We start from the raw sequence: 15440 nt of genomic DNA, 5'->3' as shown, positions 1-15440 counted from the left end.
TAATAATTATACCTGCTTTGTAGGACTGTGGTGAGAAGCAAATAAATTAATTTGTATATTCATTCTTGGCACATGGAAAACACTTAATAAATACTTGATAGACTTGCTGATTTTATGGTGATACTTTATAAATGTTATGGCTTAAAGCATTATTCTTCCTACTTGGCTTCTCATCTTAATAAGGTAATAATGGTTTTACCTAAAAATAAGTATATTATTAAATGAACCTCAGACATAAAGGCTCATTAAAGGATTGAGAAGTATTTTGAGGCAGAATACCCCTTTACATCAAGCTTCTTATTGTATGTGTTTCAGCCTAAAATTCAGTGAGACTATTTGTTATCATCTACAACTTTGGTTTTTGCCCGTCTGATAATCTCTCACGTAACTGACGGTCATTCTTCCAAATCAATATAAAGGGGTAAAATTTTTAAAGTATGTTATTAAGCACGTTTTTCATACCTTTTTCAGGCCTAGAAATAAATACCAACATATATGCATTTTAAAAGGTTTCTTTAAATGTATTACTCTACAATGAAGATTTTTATTATTTATATTCTGATTTCAACTAGAATTCTAAAGATAACAAAACTATTTTTTATTTGAAAGATAAATTATATAATTCATTGGGTGTGGTATTAAACATTTTTAAATTGTTGCATAGATCTCCACACAATTGATAAATAAAGATACGGCAGATAAATACGTAATCTTACAAATTAGCAAGGGGGGTGCCTGGGTGGCTCAGTTGGCTAAGTGTTCCACTTTGGCTCAGGTCATGATCTCATGGTTTGTGATTTTGAGCCCTGTGTCAGGCTCTGTGCTGACAGCTCAGAGCCTGGAGCCTGCTTGGGATTCTGTGTCTCCCTTTCTATCTATTATCCCCACCCCCTGCTTGTGCTCTCTCTCTCTTTGTCTTTCTCTCTCTCTCAAAAATAATAAATAAAAAAATAAACATTAAAAATTTTTAAAAATTAGCATGGTAAATTTTGTAACCATTTAGACCTCTAGGCTTGACACTACCTAAGCTTTTCTGGTTTACCTTGGCTTTTCAAATGATAACATGACCCAAATAGTTCCTGAAAGGAATGCAAAAGAACTGCATAGTTTTAAAAACTGTATTCTCAGGATGGGTAAAATGGGTGAAGGGGAGTGGGAGATGCAGTCTTCTGGTTATGGAATGTAGAAGTCATGGGGTTGAAAGGTACAACGTAGGGACTATAGTCAATGGTGTTGTAATGATGTTGTATGGTGACAGATGGTGGCTACATTTGTAGTGAGCATAGTATAACCTACAGATTTGTTGAATCACTATGTTGTGCACCTGAAGCTGATGCAACCTGGTGTGTCAACTACAATAAAAAATAAAATAAAATAAAATAAAGACTATGATCAGGACTAAGTTTTTTAAAAAAGGGAAATGTTTAAAATTTAAAATAAAAGCTTGTGTATGGGGATGTCTTTGAAGGTTAATGGCTAAAATAGATTTTCCTGAGAATCACTTGACTTGGTGATGTCCGTGAAAGATTGCAAACACTGAATACAGAAATGTGTTGCCTTAGTTTGGATTTCCCAGAAAGTAGTGCCGAAGCAGAGGGTTTGTATGCTGCTACTTTATTGGAGAGTGTAATCCTGGGGAGTAGAAGTGGGGAGAGCATCCATGGGAGGGAAACAGGAAGGGAGAGAGAGTCAAATGATGGTGCATTTATTTAGTTGACCATTCAACAGAGCAACTCATGGCCTAATCCCACAGCAATGTTTTTTCAAGAAGCCAGAGATGCTGTGTCTTAAGACAATCCATCAAGGGACAAAAGGGAGAATTATTTGTCAACTGGCTTTCTGAATGGTCAAAGGTTCACTTCATGAGTGTAACACCTTGCATGGCTGGTTCTCAGGACACAGAAGGAAAGGTCTGAGATGAAGCACTGTCAGGATGTGCATATGTGAGATGGCTGGCTAAGAAGCAGGCGAAGACTTTTGCTTCCGGATTATAATGAGTTCAGAGGAAAAATCATCCACTATATTTTTGCAACCCCTGGCTTGTCCAGTTTTTAATGTATTTTCTCTCCATTATTTGTTTTCTATACCCAGTTTGGATTATTTTATGTAAATGTGATCTCTTCTAGTTCAGAATTGTGTTTGGCTTTAAATAATAGAAACCCACTGACCCAAAGCACAAAACTTGAGGATAGGCATATGAGGACTGTATAGGTAACTCATTTTTGCCACCAAAGAAGTAAGTTCTTTCTGTGGCCTGTCCCACATACATTCCTTATTAATGGCTGTTCCAGGTTATTCCACCTGACCATTCTTTAGTCAAAAAAAGACAAAGTAAAAAGGACAGTCGATACATAATTCTGTGTATTTATTTTTAGACAAAACTGAGTTACGTGAAATAACTTAAAACATCTACCACTTGAATGAGTTTTACGTATATTTAAAAATTAACATTATAAAAAAATAAGTACTTTCCATGATATGCTGGAAGTGCATTCTACTCAAGAGTTATGTTCAAATATTAGTGTCTAAAAGCAATTTCCTACAATCAAAATCATTCTTAAATTGATTTAACGTTCTAAAATTGATCAATATAATTCACCACATTAACCGAATAAAGGAGAAAGAATAGTATGATCATCTCAATACATGTAGCAAGTGCATTTGATAAAATCCAGTACCCATTTATACTTTTTAAAATCTCAACCATCTATAAATATTAGGAGGTTTCTTCAATATTATAAAAGCTATTAAATAAAAAATGCTCCAGTGAATATCATACCTGATAGTAAAATACTGAATGCTTTCCCCTTAAGTTTGGGAATAGAACAAGGATGTCCACCATCACTCATATTTAACATTGTGCTGAGCATCATAGCCAGTGCAGTAAGACAAAAAAGAAATAAAAGTTATAGAAAAAACATAAAACTGTCCCTAATTTCAGCCAACATGATTGTATACAAATAAAATTAGAAGAATGTATAAACTATTGCAGTTAACAAGTGAATTTAGTTAAATTTGCTAGCTAGAATCAAAGCCAATATACAAAAATCTATGATAATTTTCATAGACTAGCAAAAATTAGATAATTTTTTAAATGCTATTTACAATAACATCACAAAAACATTAAACCTTTATGAATAAACCTAGCGAAAGATGTACAAGTCCTTTGCAACAGAAAGCTCAAAACACTGATGAGAACAAATTAAAGACTTAATAAATAGATATACTATGTTTTAGAATGAAGACTGGGGGCACCTGGGTGGCCCAATTGGTTAAGTGTCTGACTCCGGATCAGGTCATGATCTCATAGTTCATGAGTATGAGCCCAGCATCGGGCTCTGTGCAGACATCTCAGAGCCTAGAATCTGCTTTGGATTCTGTGTCTCCTTCTCTGTCTGCCCCTTCCCCACTCATGCTCTGTCTCTCACTGTCTCTCAAAAATAAATAAACATTAAAAAATAGAGAATGAAGACTCAATATTATAATTCTCCTATTTAAATTCTCTTTACTCTCTCATTCTCTTCCTTTCATTTCTTGCCCTTTCGCCATTTCTTCCTTTTTTTTTGTAAGGTAAGAAACATTTCATCATGACTGCATGAAAATTGTCTCATGTAGTATTTTCCTTCATGAAAAATATATTTATGAATCTTTGATCCTCTCAGTAAATTTATAGCAAGACTCAACAACTCAGGAGTCAGTCCTCTTGAAAATTTGTTTGGAAGTCAATTATTTGGAATTTTAAACAAGTTTGAACAATATTTAACATTTAACATTTAACAATTTAACATTTAACAATATTTAATGTTTTAATTTAAACAATATAGATGCAGTATTAAAAAGGATAGTTTGTCTCCCAGGTCAGCCTATAAAATCCCATTTAATTCATAATATAATTTTTTGAAGTTTATTTTTATTTATTTTGAGAGAGAGATAGACAGTGAGTGGAGGTGGGGCAGAGAGAGACAGAATCCCAAGCAGGCTCTGTGCTGCCCAGAGCCCGATGTGGGGCTCGAACTCAAGAACTGTGAGAGATCATGACCTGAGCTGAAATCAAGAGTCTAAGGCTTAACTGACTAAGCCACCCAGTGCCCCAAACTCATAATATAATTTATAAGTCTTATTTTACAAAAAAAATGAGAAAGAAATTTGTTTTAACACTTCTAATTAAACAAAAGACCAAAATATAATGAGAGCATTTTTAAATATTTTTGAGCTAGAGGAAACTAGATTTAATGAAATGAAGATGAGGTAAAGTTACAAATTGACTCTCCTAAGTGTTTGCCAGGCACCCTGTGAGTATTTTCTATTGAATTCAAAACCTTACAGCAACCTTGTAAGGAATATATTATTCCGATTTTGTGGATGTATACTCTGACACTTAACAAGTTTAAGAAACTTACCTAGAGTCAAATAGCTTGAAAGAATCTAAGCATGAATCCAGGGCGACCGGCTACAGTCCACATTCTTCCCCTGTGCCATGCTGTGAGGAGTCCTAGGGAATTTCAGTTCACTTCCGAAGACTTCATGCCCAGTCTTCTTCCCAGATTTCCTGAAGTGAAGAAACTCTTGAGAAAACTCTTTTTCCAAACCTATTACTTTACAATTGAGAAACTAAAGCTTGGAGAATTTGAGGGACCCCATGAGGGCAGGGTCAATCTCAAATTCTGTTCCTTTAGATTGTGGTGGCTGCCTTCTCGTTTCTACCACTGGTCACAAAATTCAGGTCTTCATTATTTCTTGCCTAACACTATTGCGGTGGCTTCTCACTGATACCTTTGTCTCCATTTAATAATCCTGTATATTGCTGTGTGAATAAACTTATTAAACACAAATACTTGTCACACTAGGGATAATAAAGGGTTGTAAGGATTATAAGAGATCATACATGTGATGCTCTTAGCATAGGGCTGAGCACTTAGCACCCAATAAACACTTGCCATTATCAGTTTTCTATGCAGGGCCACAAATGACCTTCCACTGTTGATGGGGGGCGGGGGAAGACCCTTTCCCTAGGTTGGGCTTCTTAGAAGCAGAGGGTAGGAAGAGATATCAGAGATATCAGGTGCAGGTGATTGTCTAACAAGAAGTTCTCTGGAGCAATTGATAGTGAAGTATAGGAATCAGGACAGGGAAGGGGAAAGATCCAAGCAAAGGCATGATTTCAGATGACATCTTAGTACCAACCGGATCTCATAGAAGCTCTGAAGGATATATTACACCTCAAAGTGTGTTCCACCTTGAGGCACAGTAGATGGGCTGGCTTTATCTTCCTGGCCAGTCATTGGCTATAAGCCACCCTGGGAGGGACATAAACTCCCAGCATTTCTGGCTCTTGGCCTATGTGTTTAAAGCATCTAACATAAAAAAGGTCCTCAGAAAAAAATTTCAGGTGGAAGCCATAGAAGCAAAGCACACAAAGGCCAGGGGATAGGTGCACAGATGTGAAGGGAGGGTGGGCAGAGCACCAACAATGTGCAAGTTTTCTGCACTGGAGTTGCAGTCTTTCTGCTAATTCGGCCTGTGTCGCATGGCTGCTTTTTACTTTTTCTGTGCTCTGGCCGAGCCCCACCCCTCATTCACACAGCCAGGCACTGTTCTAAGTGTTGGGAAAACAGTAGTAAACAAAAGTGTCCTCTCTCATGGAGCCCATATTCTCTTGGGGGAGGAAAATAATAAAACATAACCAACATGCAAACATACAATCTCATAAGCTATCACATAAGGATATGTATGATGAAGAAAAATAGAGTAGGCTAAGAGGATAAAAGGTTAGGGCTTGTTTGTTGTTGTTGGTTTCCTTCTAGACAGAGGGGTCAGGAAGGGCCTCTCTGAGGAAGAGGTGACTCAACAAAAATATAGGTGAGGTGCAGAAGTGAACAAGGCTAATATTTAGCAAAAAAGAATCCGGGGGAGAGGGGAGCCTGTGCACGAGCTCTGAAGTGAGAATGTCCCTTGTTTCTTTTGAACGACACAGAGGCTATGATGGCTGGAGTCTGGTGGGTGATAGAGAGTTGTAAGAAGTAGGGTGAGAGCCAGGAACTGCATGGTGTAGGTCTTGGAAACTACAGCCATGGTGCAGACTTTGGATTTCATTCTAACCATGGTGAGAAGTCACCAAAAGCCTTTAAGTAAATGAGTGGCATATGTGTCTTATGTTTCCAAGTGATCACTGTAGGGAAGTATATCAGGTATTTATTGCTATTCCAAAAGCTATCTGAAAACTTAGTAGCTTAAAACAACAACCACTAACCTAACTTGCATATAGTTCTGTGTGTTGGCCATTTGGGAAGGCCTCAGCTGGGATACCTTGACTCTGCCCCAGCGTGGTTGCTGAGCTCACTCACACTTAGGGGGTGAGTTGGTAGTCAGCAGGGGGCTGGTTGGTTTTGGAAGGACTCTCTCTCAGAGGTCTGACAGTTGGCTCAGGCTGAGAGCTGGGGGTGGGGTGCTTGGTTCTCCTCCACTGGTCCCTTCATGTAAGACTCCTCACAAGGCCTATGGAACAGATCTGAGCAGGAAGATCTGGAAGTCAGTTATGGTTATGTGAAGCTGAAAATATTCATTAGCTGTACAGAAGTATTAAGTAGGCATATGGTATATAAGCATGGATTTTAAAGGAGAGATCGAGTTGGGGATATATGTTGAATTGCTATTTAAAGCCGATGGATTGCATGAGATCATATAGGTTGAGAATATACATAAAGAGCAGAATAGATTCATGACTTAGTGGTTCTTAGGTTGGGCTAAGAACTTGATTCAGCCAGAGACTGGCAAGAAGAAGGTGTTTAGTATGTTGTTAAGCACAGTATAACTAATAAAACAAGTGTAGATGGTGAGTATCATGAAAAGAAGAGTATGTTTCATCTAATTCTGTACACCTTTAGTTTTCAAAATGAAGAGAACAAAAATTATTTGATTAGATTGCACTCTATTTCAGTGATTTTTCTTTCTTACTTTCCTATTACTTTAACTTCTACTCTTCAAAAGCTTATTCACACCCAAGTTCTGAAAAAAAAAATAGATGGAGAGCAAAACGTCACCTTCTTTACTAGTAAAATGCAAGTTGGAGGATATAGCTTCATATTAGGCAGACTTACCACATGGCTGCAGGCAGCCCTAGACAACCTCAGGACTCCCCACGTGCTAGCCTTACCAGAAGTTTCTCAACTACATATTTTGTCTCCCAAATTCTACTGTTCTGTTTTTATTTTTTATGGGTGATGTAGCAAATGTAACATTTGTGGAGGTCCAATAAATAGCATCCTACTTCCTTGCCAGGATTCAGAAAAAGTGAAAAATAAAACAAAAGGATGGCCAACAGAGATCAGAATGTCAGTTGTATTATTGGCAAATGCTAATTTGGAGGACTTCTCATAGTTTGAGGGCCAAATGAACGAAGCTTCAAAATTAGGGAGACTTACCAACACATGACAAGCAGCACTGGACCTGGGCAGGCCCAGCTTGTGGAGGTGGGCAAAGAGCTGCCCTGGGAGAACAGTGGAGAATAAATAGCTTCTTCTGCATGCAGGGCAGTGTCAAAAGGGAGAAGGGAGGTTCTGGTCATATAAGTCTTGTTTAGGGGCGCCTGGGTGGCTCAGTGGGTTGAGTGTCCGACTTCGACTCAGGTCATGAACTCGTGGATTGTGGGTTTGAGTGCCGCATCGGGCTCTGTGCTGACAGCTTGGAGCCTGGAGCCTGCTTCAGATTCTGTGGCTCCCTCTCTCTCCACCCCTCCCCAGCTTGCACTCTGGCTCTTTCTCAAAAATAAAGATTAAAAAAATAAAACAAAATAAGTCTTGTTTATTCTTCCTCAAATTACACCTTCAACCCTGATGGAGTACATAAAAAGGTAGAGAGAGGAATGAGGGTAAAATTTTGCCCTCACAAACACTCAGGACTTTTGCTTTGTAAAGGGTCTATTATTGGGAGTATTTCATGTTTAACTGCTTTTTGGGAGAGGGTACAAAATGAATCATAGTAGTATTTGAAGAAGTAATTGGAATCCTTAGAAACTGTTACAACAACATCCTTTTATCGATATTTTCATATGCAAAAGGAATGAAATAAAAATTTACATGTATGTGTATTCGGGAGGTGTTAGGAAGTTGGAGAGTGGAAGCTTGGCAGAAGAATGAAGCACGTGACTTAGGCTTGATTCAGCTGAATGGGATAAAAGGAAATGGCAGAGGAAAGACAGTGAATATAAAGTTCCCTGAATGACCATGGTGAAAACCTGGGCTCAGAACTGTTGTGATGCAGGGGCACCTGGATGGCTCAGTTGGTTAAGCCATCCGACCTTGGCTCAGGTCATGATCTCACGGTCCATGGGTTTGAGCCCCTCAACGGGCTCTGTGCTAACAGCTCAGAGCCTGCAGCCTGCTTTGGATTCTGTGTCTCCCTCTCTCTCTCTGCCCCTCCTCCACTCATACTCTGTCTCACTCCCTCTCTCTCAAAAATAAGAAAACTTAAAAAAAAGGAAAAAAAAAAAAAGAATACTTGTGATGCTGTCCAGAGTGAAAGGTTGGTGGAGGGAGAAATATACTTGTGAAGTTCGATGTTCAGAAAGTGAGTATTCTCACTCTAGAGTAAATGGGCCAATGTCAGAAAAGGAAGGAACATAACTTACCTTAACACCATTTCCTCTCCTTCAGACAATGACACTGGTGTGAGGAATCTGCTGCTTCGATTTGGCCCTGAACCCTTAAGTAGGGAAATGAATTCTGGTGTATCCCAAACAAAAAGATAGCAATGCTTCCTAATCCTTGCCCTAGGCACACTTTGAGTCGCACTTCCAAAGTCCACTTAATTACTTTAAGTTGACAGCTGCTCTTTCAGGCAGCCCCCTGAATGGCAGTCACTCCGGGGAGCACCCCCAACACACAAAACTGCAGGATTGGGACCACATAAAAACTCTTTTTGAGAATTCCACTTGAACGGAAGTTCAAGGATACATACCCCCTCCCTCTGGATATGTTCACTATTTTTTAATGACGTTATCTGATATTTAACAATGTATGCAGAGCAGCAGAGCCTTGAGTTTGTTGTTTAAATATCTTTGATGCTGTGTCATAACAAATTAGTTTCTAAATGTTGCCAATTTGGCAGACAAAGCTGATTATTTCCTGCAATCGCACTGCATATGTGCACAAGATTATAATTAATGATCAGGGATGCCAGCCATACTTTAATAATGATCCTTCAGTGTTTAGGAGCCGATTAGAGCACTGGCATTTGTGCCCTCTATTGGGGCAGAGGCTAGAGAAAGGAGGCAGTGAATCTGGATAGATCTATCAGTGTCAGAGAATCAATAGTTTGCTGATTTCCCTTATAAATTTGAAGATTCTGGGGGAGTTATTGACAAAGCTGCTGCTGTGAATATTAACAGAGTGTTTATGTAGCCTTCACTGAAGCAGTGCAAGTCCTAATTAGATTGGAATTGGTCTTTTGGCAAACTTTGCAATTATTTGCTTCCTCAACGTACCAGTATGCCACAACGAGGATTCTGGATTAGTGACTATTTCTGAAGAATTATGTGAGCACAAAATGTCAAGATATCAAGGTGTTCCATCATAATGAAATGAGATTTATCAACTCTCACTATCCAAGCTCTCAGCTTTCTAAAAACCATGTTTTTCTTTCTGTTTTCTTGGCAAAAACTGGCTAACGAGTGGATGTCTAAGTGAAGATGGTATAGCATCGACAATAAAAATAAGGAGGGAGGGAGGAACAAGAGAGAGAGAAAACACAAATCTTCATAATGGAACCTATTTTAAGGAGTGTATCTGGAAGCCCTAGAATTCCAAAGCAATTAAAGTTCAAAGTCATTCATTGGTTAACCAAAGGATTCATCCGGGGTAGTTTTAGATTGCCTGGCATTAAAAATAAAGCTTGATTTGCTTACCATTTAGGACTATCTTCTGTACAAATTGAAGTAAATCTATAGTCCCGTGACCTTTTTGAGATGCTGCTGAGAAGCAGCATATGAGAAGCACATATGGACAAATACTATTAAACAACTCATAAATGTGACAAGACTCTGGAATGCTTCACTGGGATCAGTGGTCACATCATCCTCATGGATACGGTTACTTCTGCTTTGGAAGTAAAGGAGAAGCTGCTTTATTCTACCTTGGAAGAGGGAAGTAACCCAGTGACCTTGCCTCTACAACACATCTTATTGCTAGCCGTCCAGTGTTGATAATTCGTTCCTTTGCTTTCTGTCATTTTACCTTCCACTTTGAATGTAACTTTGTCTTTGGAGAAAATGCTTATTTTATTATGATGACCCTGCAGACCTGTGTAGGTAGTGGGCACTAAGCACTTTGGAAATGGGTTGGAACATTCGTTTCTCTGGAACTACCACATACAGAATTGCACCATGTGCTCTGTCTTCTGATTCTGACACTCTGCCAAACTCAATCTCAAATTCTTCATTTAGACTTACTGAAAGATTACTAATAATACATTTTAGAAATGTTTCCCCTGCAGGGTATTTACATTTTAATAAGGTTGTAGTGCAGAAACTGAAGGCCTGAAGCTCAGAAAAGAGAATTTAATGTCTCAGTTAATAGATGGAGGTGGATTTCAGGGCCCATAAAGACTCTCTGATGCCCTTATTTTCAAGCATGATGCTGTTTGTTGCAGGATGTATATTGTATAGATATTAAGTGTCCGAGAAGTCTTGAAGAAAAATTCAATAGGCGGCTGATAACATGTGTTCCAATTTTAGGAAGACGTATATTACAGGATTGCAATCACATACATGTTGTCTAAGTTAAACAGCAGCATATGTAAGCCAGTCCATTTTTCTTACAACCTGATTTCTTAGGCTAAGTGCTTCCCAGTATCTGTATAATATGTGATGTATATGTTAACACTCTTTAATTAGCAAGTATTTATTGAATCTTGTATGTCCTTAACCTTTTCTAGAGGAAATATGAAACAGCCATTGCCCTTATAAAATTTATAATGGCAAAAATTAAAGAAAATTCAATAATGAGCTGCAGAGAATTTAAGAGGAGTTCAAATGGCTGGTGAAGGCAGTCTCATTTTGGAAGGTAAGGTTTCCTGAACTCTGAAGAACAGACATTTTTGCAATAGCTTGAAAACTTAACAGAAAGTCAGGAGAGTTGAGGAAGAGTCATCTTGCAGAGAGAAGAGAGGTACTGTTGTGGGAATTGGTGTTCTCACTTTTGTTCTGAGGCTAGTCTCAAATGTACTTGATTTTTTTAAAAATTTTATTTCTGAGAGAGAGACCGAGAGAGAGAGCGCCTGTGGGGGATGAGGGTGCAGAGAGAGAGGGAGACACAGAATCCGAAAGCAGGCTCCAGGCTCTGAGCTGTCTGCAGAGAGAGCCCAACGCAGAGCTCACTCACAAGCTGTGAGATCGTGACCTGAGTCGAAGAGTAGGACGTTTAACCGACTGAGCCACCCAGGCGGCCCCTCAAAGTTACTTTGAAACACTTTTCAGGAGTGAGTAGCCAGTGTTTATGGACTTATTTTTGGTGTTAAGCTTATTTATTTTTATTTTTAAAAAAAATTATGTTTTTAACGTTTATTCATTTTTGAGAGGGAGAGAGAGAGAGCATGAGCAGGGGAGGGACAAAGAGAGAAGAGGGGCAAACAGAATCTGAAGCAGGCTCCAGGCTCTGAGCCATCAGCACAGAGCCTGACTCAGGGCTCGAACTCAGGGGACCGGGAGATCATGATCTGAGGCCAATGTCAGAAGCTTAAACCAACTGAGCCTCCCAGGAGCCCCTGGTTTTGCTTTTAATTTGTTAGTATAATACTATGCAAAATAGTCCATGCACCAGCAGCTTGGGTATCTTCTAGGGCCTTATTAGAAATGCAGATTCTCAGGACCTCATCCAGACCCACTAGATCTGAACTGGCATTTCAACAAGATCCCAGTTGACTCATATGCACAATAAATTTTAAGGACTACTGCTCTGCAAAACTGTTGCTGCATCCTAGAATCACTTGGGGAGCTGTAGAAATCCTGATGCCCAAGCCACACTCTGTATCCATTAAGTCAAAATGTCATGACTGGGTACCTGGGTATTACCAATTGTTTTTTAAAGCTGCCAGGTGGTTCCCAGTGGCACACAGGTTGAGCGTCAGTGTGTGAGATACTGCGGCATAGCACTTGGAGCGGCATCAGGTAGAATTTAAGAGTATCTCTCAATACTTTATAAATTCTGATTACCTAACTTGCTTCACAAATTCTCATTGAGAGCACACAAAGTATTAGCATATCCTTTTAATCTGTGTGTAAAAATTTAATTAGGTGTCATATGAGCAGCTGCTCTTGAGACTGGCTTTTCCTTTCTCAAGATTTTTCTTCAGGACAGGTTTGGCTGTGCAAAATATAAACATTGAAGTTTTGGTTCCCAGAAGGAATATGCAATAACAACATTTGATCAAAGATAAACAGGATGAAATAAAATAGGATACACTGCAAAAGAAACATATTCTTTCTATATGAGAATTCATCTGAAATTCCTTTTTGTTTGAGCAACTTCCCTAATGAATAAGAATATTTTTGTCTTTTAAAATAATTATTTCTTTTTTGTAATCCTTGAACCATAAATAGGAGAGTATAATTTAATCACTTATAGTGATAAAAATAACCATTTTTTTAAACAGTAAGTATTCAAAACAATAAAATGTTAGAGGTTAGACATTTGGGGAAATCAAAGAGACTCAATCAATATGTTGGAGAAAAATAGTTTTTACCTCTTCCTATAAAACTTGTAGAAGAGGCTTATGAATCCAAATTGGAATTAGAACTAACAGAATTAAGTTTTTCCTTTTCTGTACATTGTTGATGCAAATAATTTTGTGGAATTACATCAGTTTCACTTACATGATGTAAGTTTCACTTTCACTTACTTTATTCTTCAGTAACTTAAGTATTTTTAGATATACTTAAGGTCAAAATAAAAAATAAAGTGGAAGTCAAAATGAAAAATAAAGGGAAATCTCATTATAATATAGTATTATAGTATGTATATATATATATATATACACACACACACACACACATATATATGTACTATATAGTATTATAGAATTCTGAAATTATGTTTGGGGATAAGCCCAGTGGATATAAACATATTTTTTTCGCAAATCAGATTTTGTTATTTTCCTCACCAAATATGTGCATGTGTTTATTTTATTTTTTTAAGGTATGTAAGTTTTTAAAAATTGAGATATAATTGACATATGGCATAATATCAGTGTATTAGCTTTGGGTGTACAACATAATAATTCAACATTTGTATATATTATGAAATGATCACCATACTAAGTCTAGTTAACATCCACCCACACATAGTTATATTTTTTTTCCTTGTGCTAAGTCCTGGGGATGTAATGTACAGCATGATGACTATAGTTAATAATACTGTATTATATATTTGAAAGTTGCTAAGTGTGTGTGTATGTTAAAGTATTATTTTGAAATAACTTTAGATCTGCAGAATAGTTGGAAAAATAGTATTAAAGGAGCAGAATTTTGAAATTTGCTCCTCACTTAAGACAATAAAAACACTGGCAAAATTGTTAAAAATCAGCTTTTTCAGAATTCTGAAAACAGGTAAAGTTTTTCAAATATTCAAAAAAAGAAATTTATTCAACAAATGACTGCATCTTAATAATAGCAGTGGGCTGCTTTGTGACAGAAAACCCACTGTGTGACATCCACTGGAAAGGGAAGAATAGATTGTATACAATCCCTAGGTCATTGGAGCGTTGCTAATCAGCAGCAAATGCTTAATATTGATGTTGCCTCAGATGGTGATACCAGTGGGGGTAAATAAGTGATGAATAAAAAAAAAATTTACAAAAAGATCTACAAAATGAGAAGTCCAAATGTGACTTCAGAAAGTTTCTATATGTTCCTGGAAACCTAAACCATGTGCATGCCTAAGCTGTGCACATGTGCAGGACTGTGTGCATGCTAAGGAAAGACCGAATCTCTCACATCTGGTCAACCTTGGGGTTTTTAATCTCTCACCTCTGGTCAGCCTTGGAATTTTTCAAGTGAAAGTTAAAGCAGAGTTCTAATTTGTTGGAGCATTGAAGCTATGCCCCAATGCACACAAAAGGCCTTTTGACAAAGGGTAGATGACATCGGTTCAAGGCATTTAAGGAACTATCTGTCTAATCATTAACTGAACATTAAGCTAACCAGAGACTTAGATGGCTACACACAACAGAGACTATAGAATTTACATAATTAATCCAGAAATGTTACTAAATAAACAGAATGCAACAACAAAAACAGACAGAAACAACAATAGTAGCAACCAATCCTGGCCAGGGGATCTGATTTCCAAAATTGTCATGCTATATTATTTAAAATACTCAATTTTCAAAAATAATTTATGAGACATAGAGAGACAGGGAAGTATGGCTTATACACACACACAAAAATCAATCAATAGAAACTGTCCTTGAGAGAGCTCAGATGTTAGATTTACCAAATGCAGTATTTTTCTCTTGGCAACATAACGAATTATCCAAAACATAGTGTCTTAACAATATAAATGCATTATCTTACAGTTTTGTAGGTCAGAAGTCTGACATGGATCAGCAGGCTAAAATCAAGGACTCAGCAGGACTGAATTCCTTTCTGGAGTCTCTAGGGGATATTCCATTTTGTTACCTTTTTCTGCTTTTAAAGGTCACCTGCATAACTCAGCTCATGCATTATTTCTTCATCTTCAGAGCTAGCAATGGAGGATAGAGTTTGTAGAATTTTGTATGTCCCTGGATCTTCTTTCATATTTACATCTCTTCTGACTGCAGCCAGGAAAGGCTTTCTGCTTTTAAGGACTCATGTGGTTAAATAGGGTTCATCCAGATAATCCAGGATAATTTCCCAATGTCAATGTCCCTAACCTATATCACATCTGCAAAGTTGTTTAAATCATGTAGCATAGCATATACACAGATTTAAGTAATTAAAGACTGGACATATTTGGAGAAGAGGGATTATTTTGCCTCCCACATGGGGCAAAGGCTTTATTTTTCTAATGTTATTTATTTGAGAAAGAGAGAGAGAGAGAGAGAAAAGGCTTTATTTTTCTAATGTTTATTTATTTTGAAGAGAGAGAGAGAGAGAGACAGAGAGAGAGAGAGAGAGAGAGAGAGAGAGAGAGAGAATGGGAAGGGACAGAGAGAGGGACAGAGGGGAATCCCAAGCTCCCTACTGTCAGTGCAGAGCCTGATGTAGCGTTTGATCTCATGTAATGGCAAGATCATGACCTGAGCCAAAATCAAGAGTTGGATGCTTAATTAACTGAGCCACCCAGGTGCCCCATGGGACAAAGACTTTAAATCAGCTACTATACATATGTTCAATAAATTAAAGGAAACTATGTCTAAAGAATTAAAGTACAAGGGTGATGTTCTTGCTAAACAGAGTATATCATGAC

The sequence above is a fragment of the Lynx canadensis genome, chromosome A3, assembly GCF_007474595.2.
Source record: "Lynx canadensis isolate LIC74 chromosome A3, mLynCan4.pri.v2, whole genome shotgun sequence".
Taxonomy (NCBI): Eukaryota; Metazoa; Chordata; class Mammalia; order Carnivora; family Felidae; genus Lynx; species Lynx canadensis.
Note: the sequence above shows the minus strand (reverse complement) of the source record.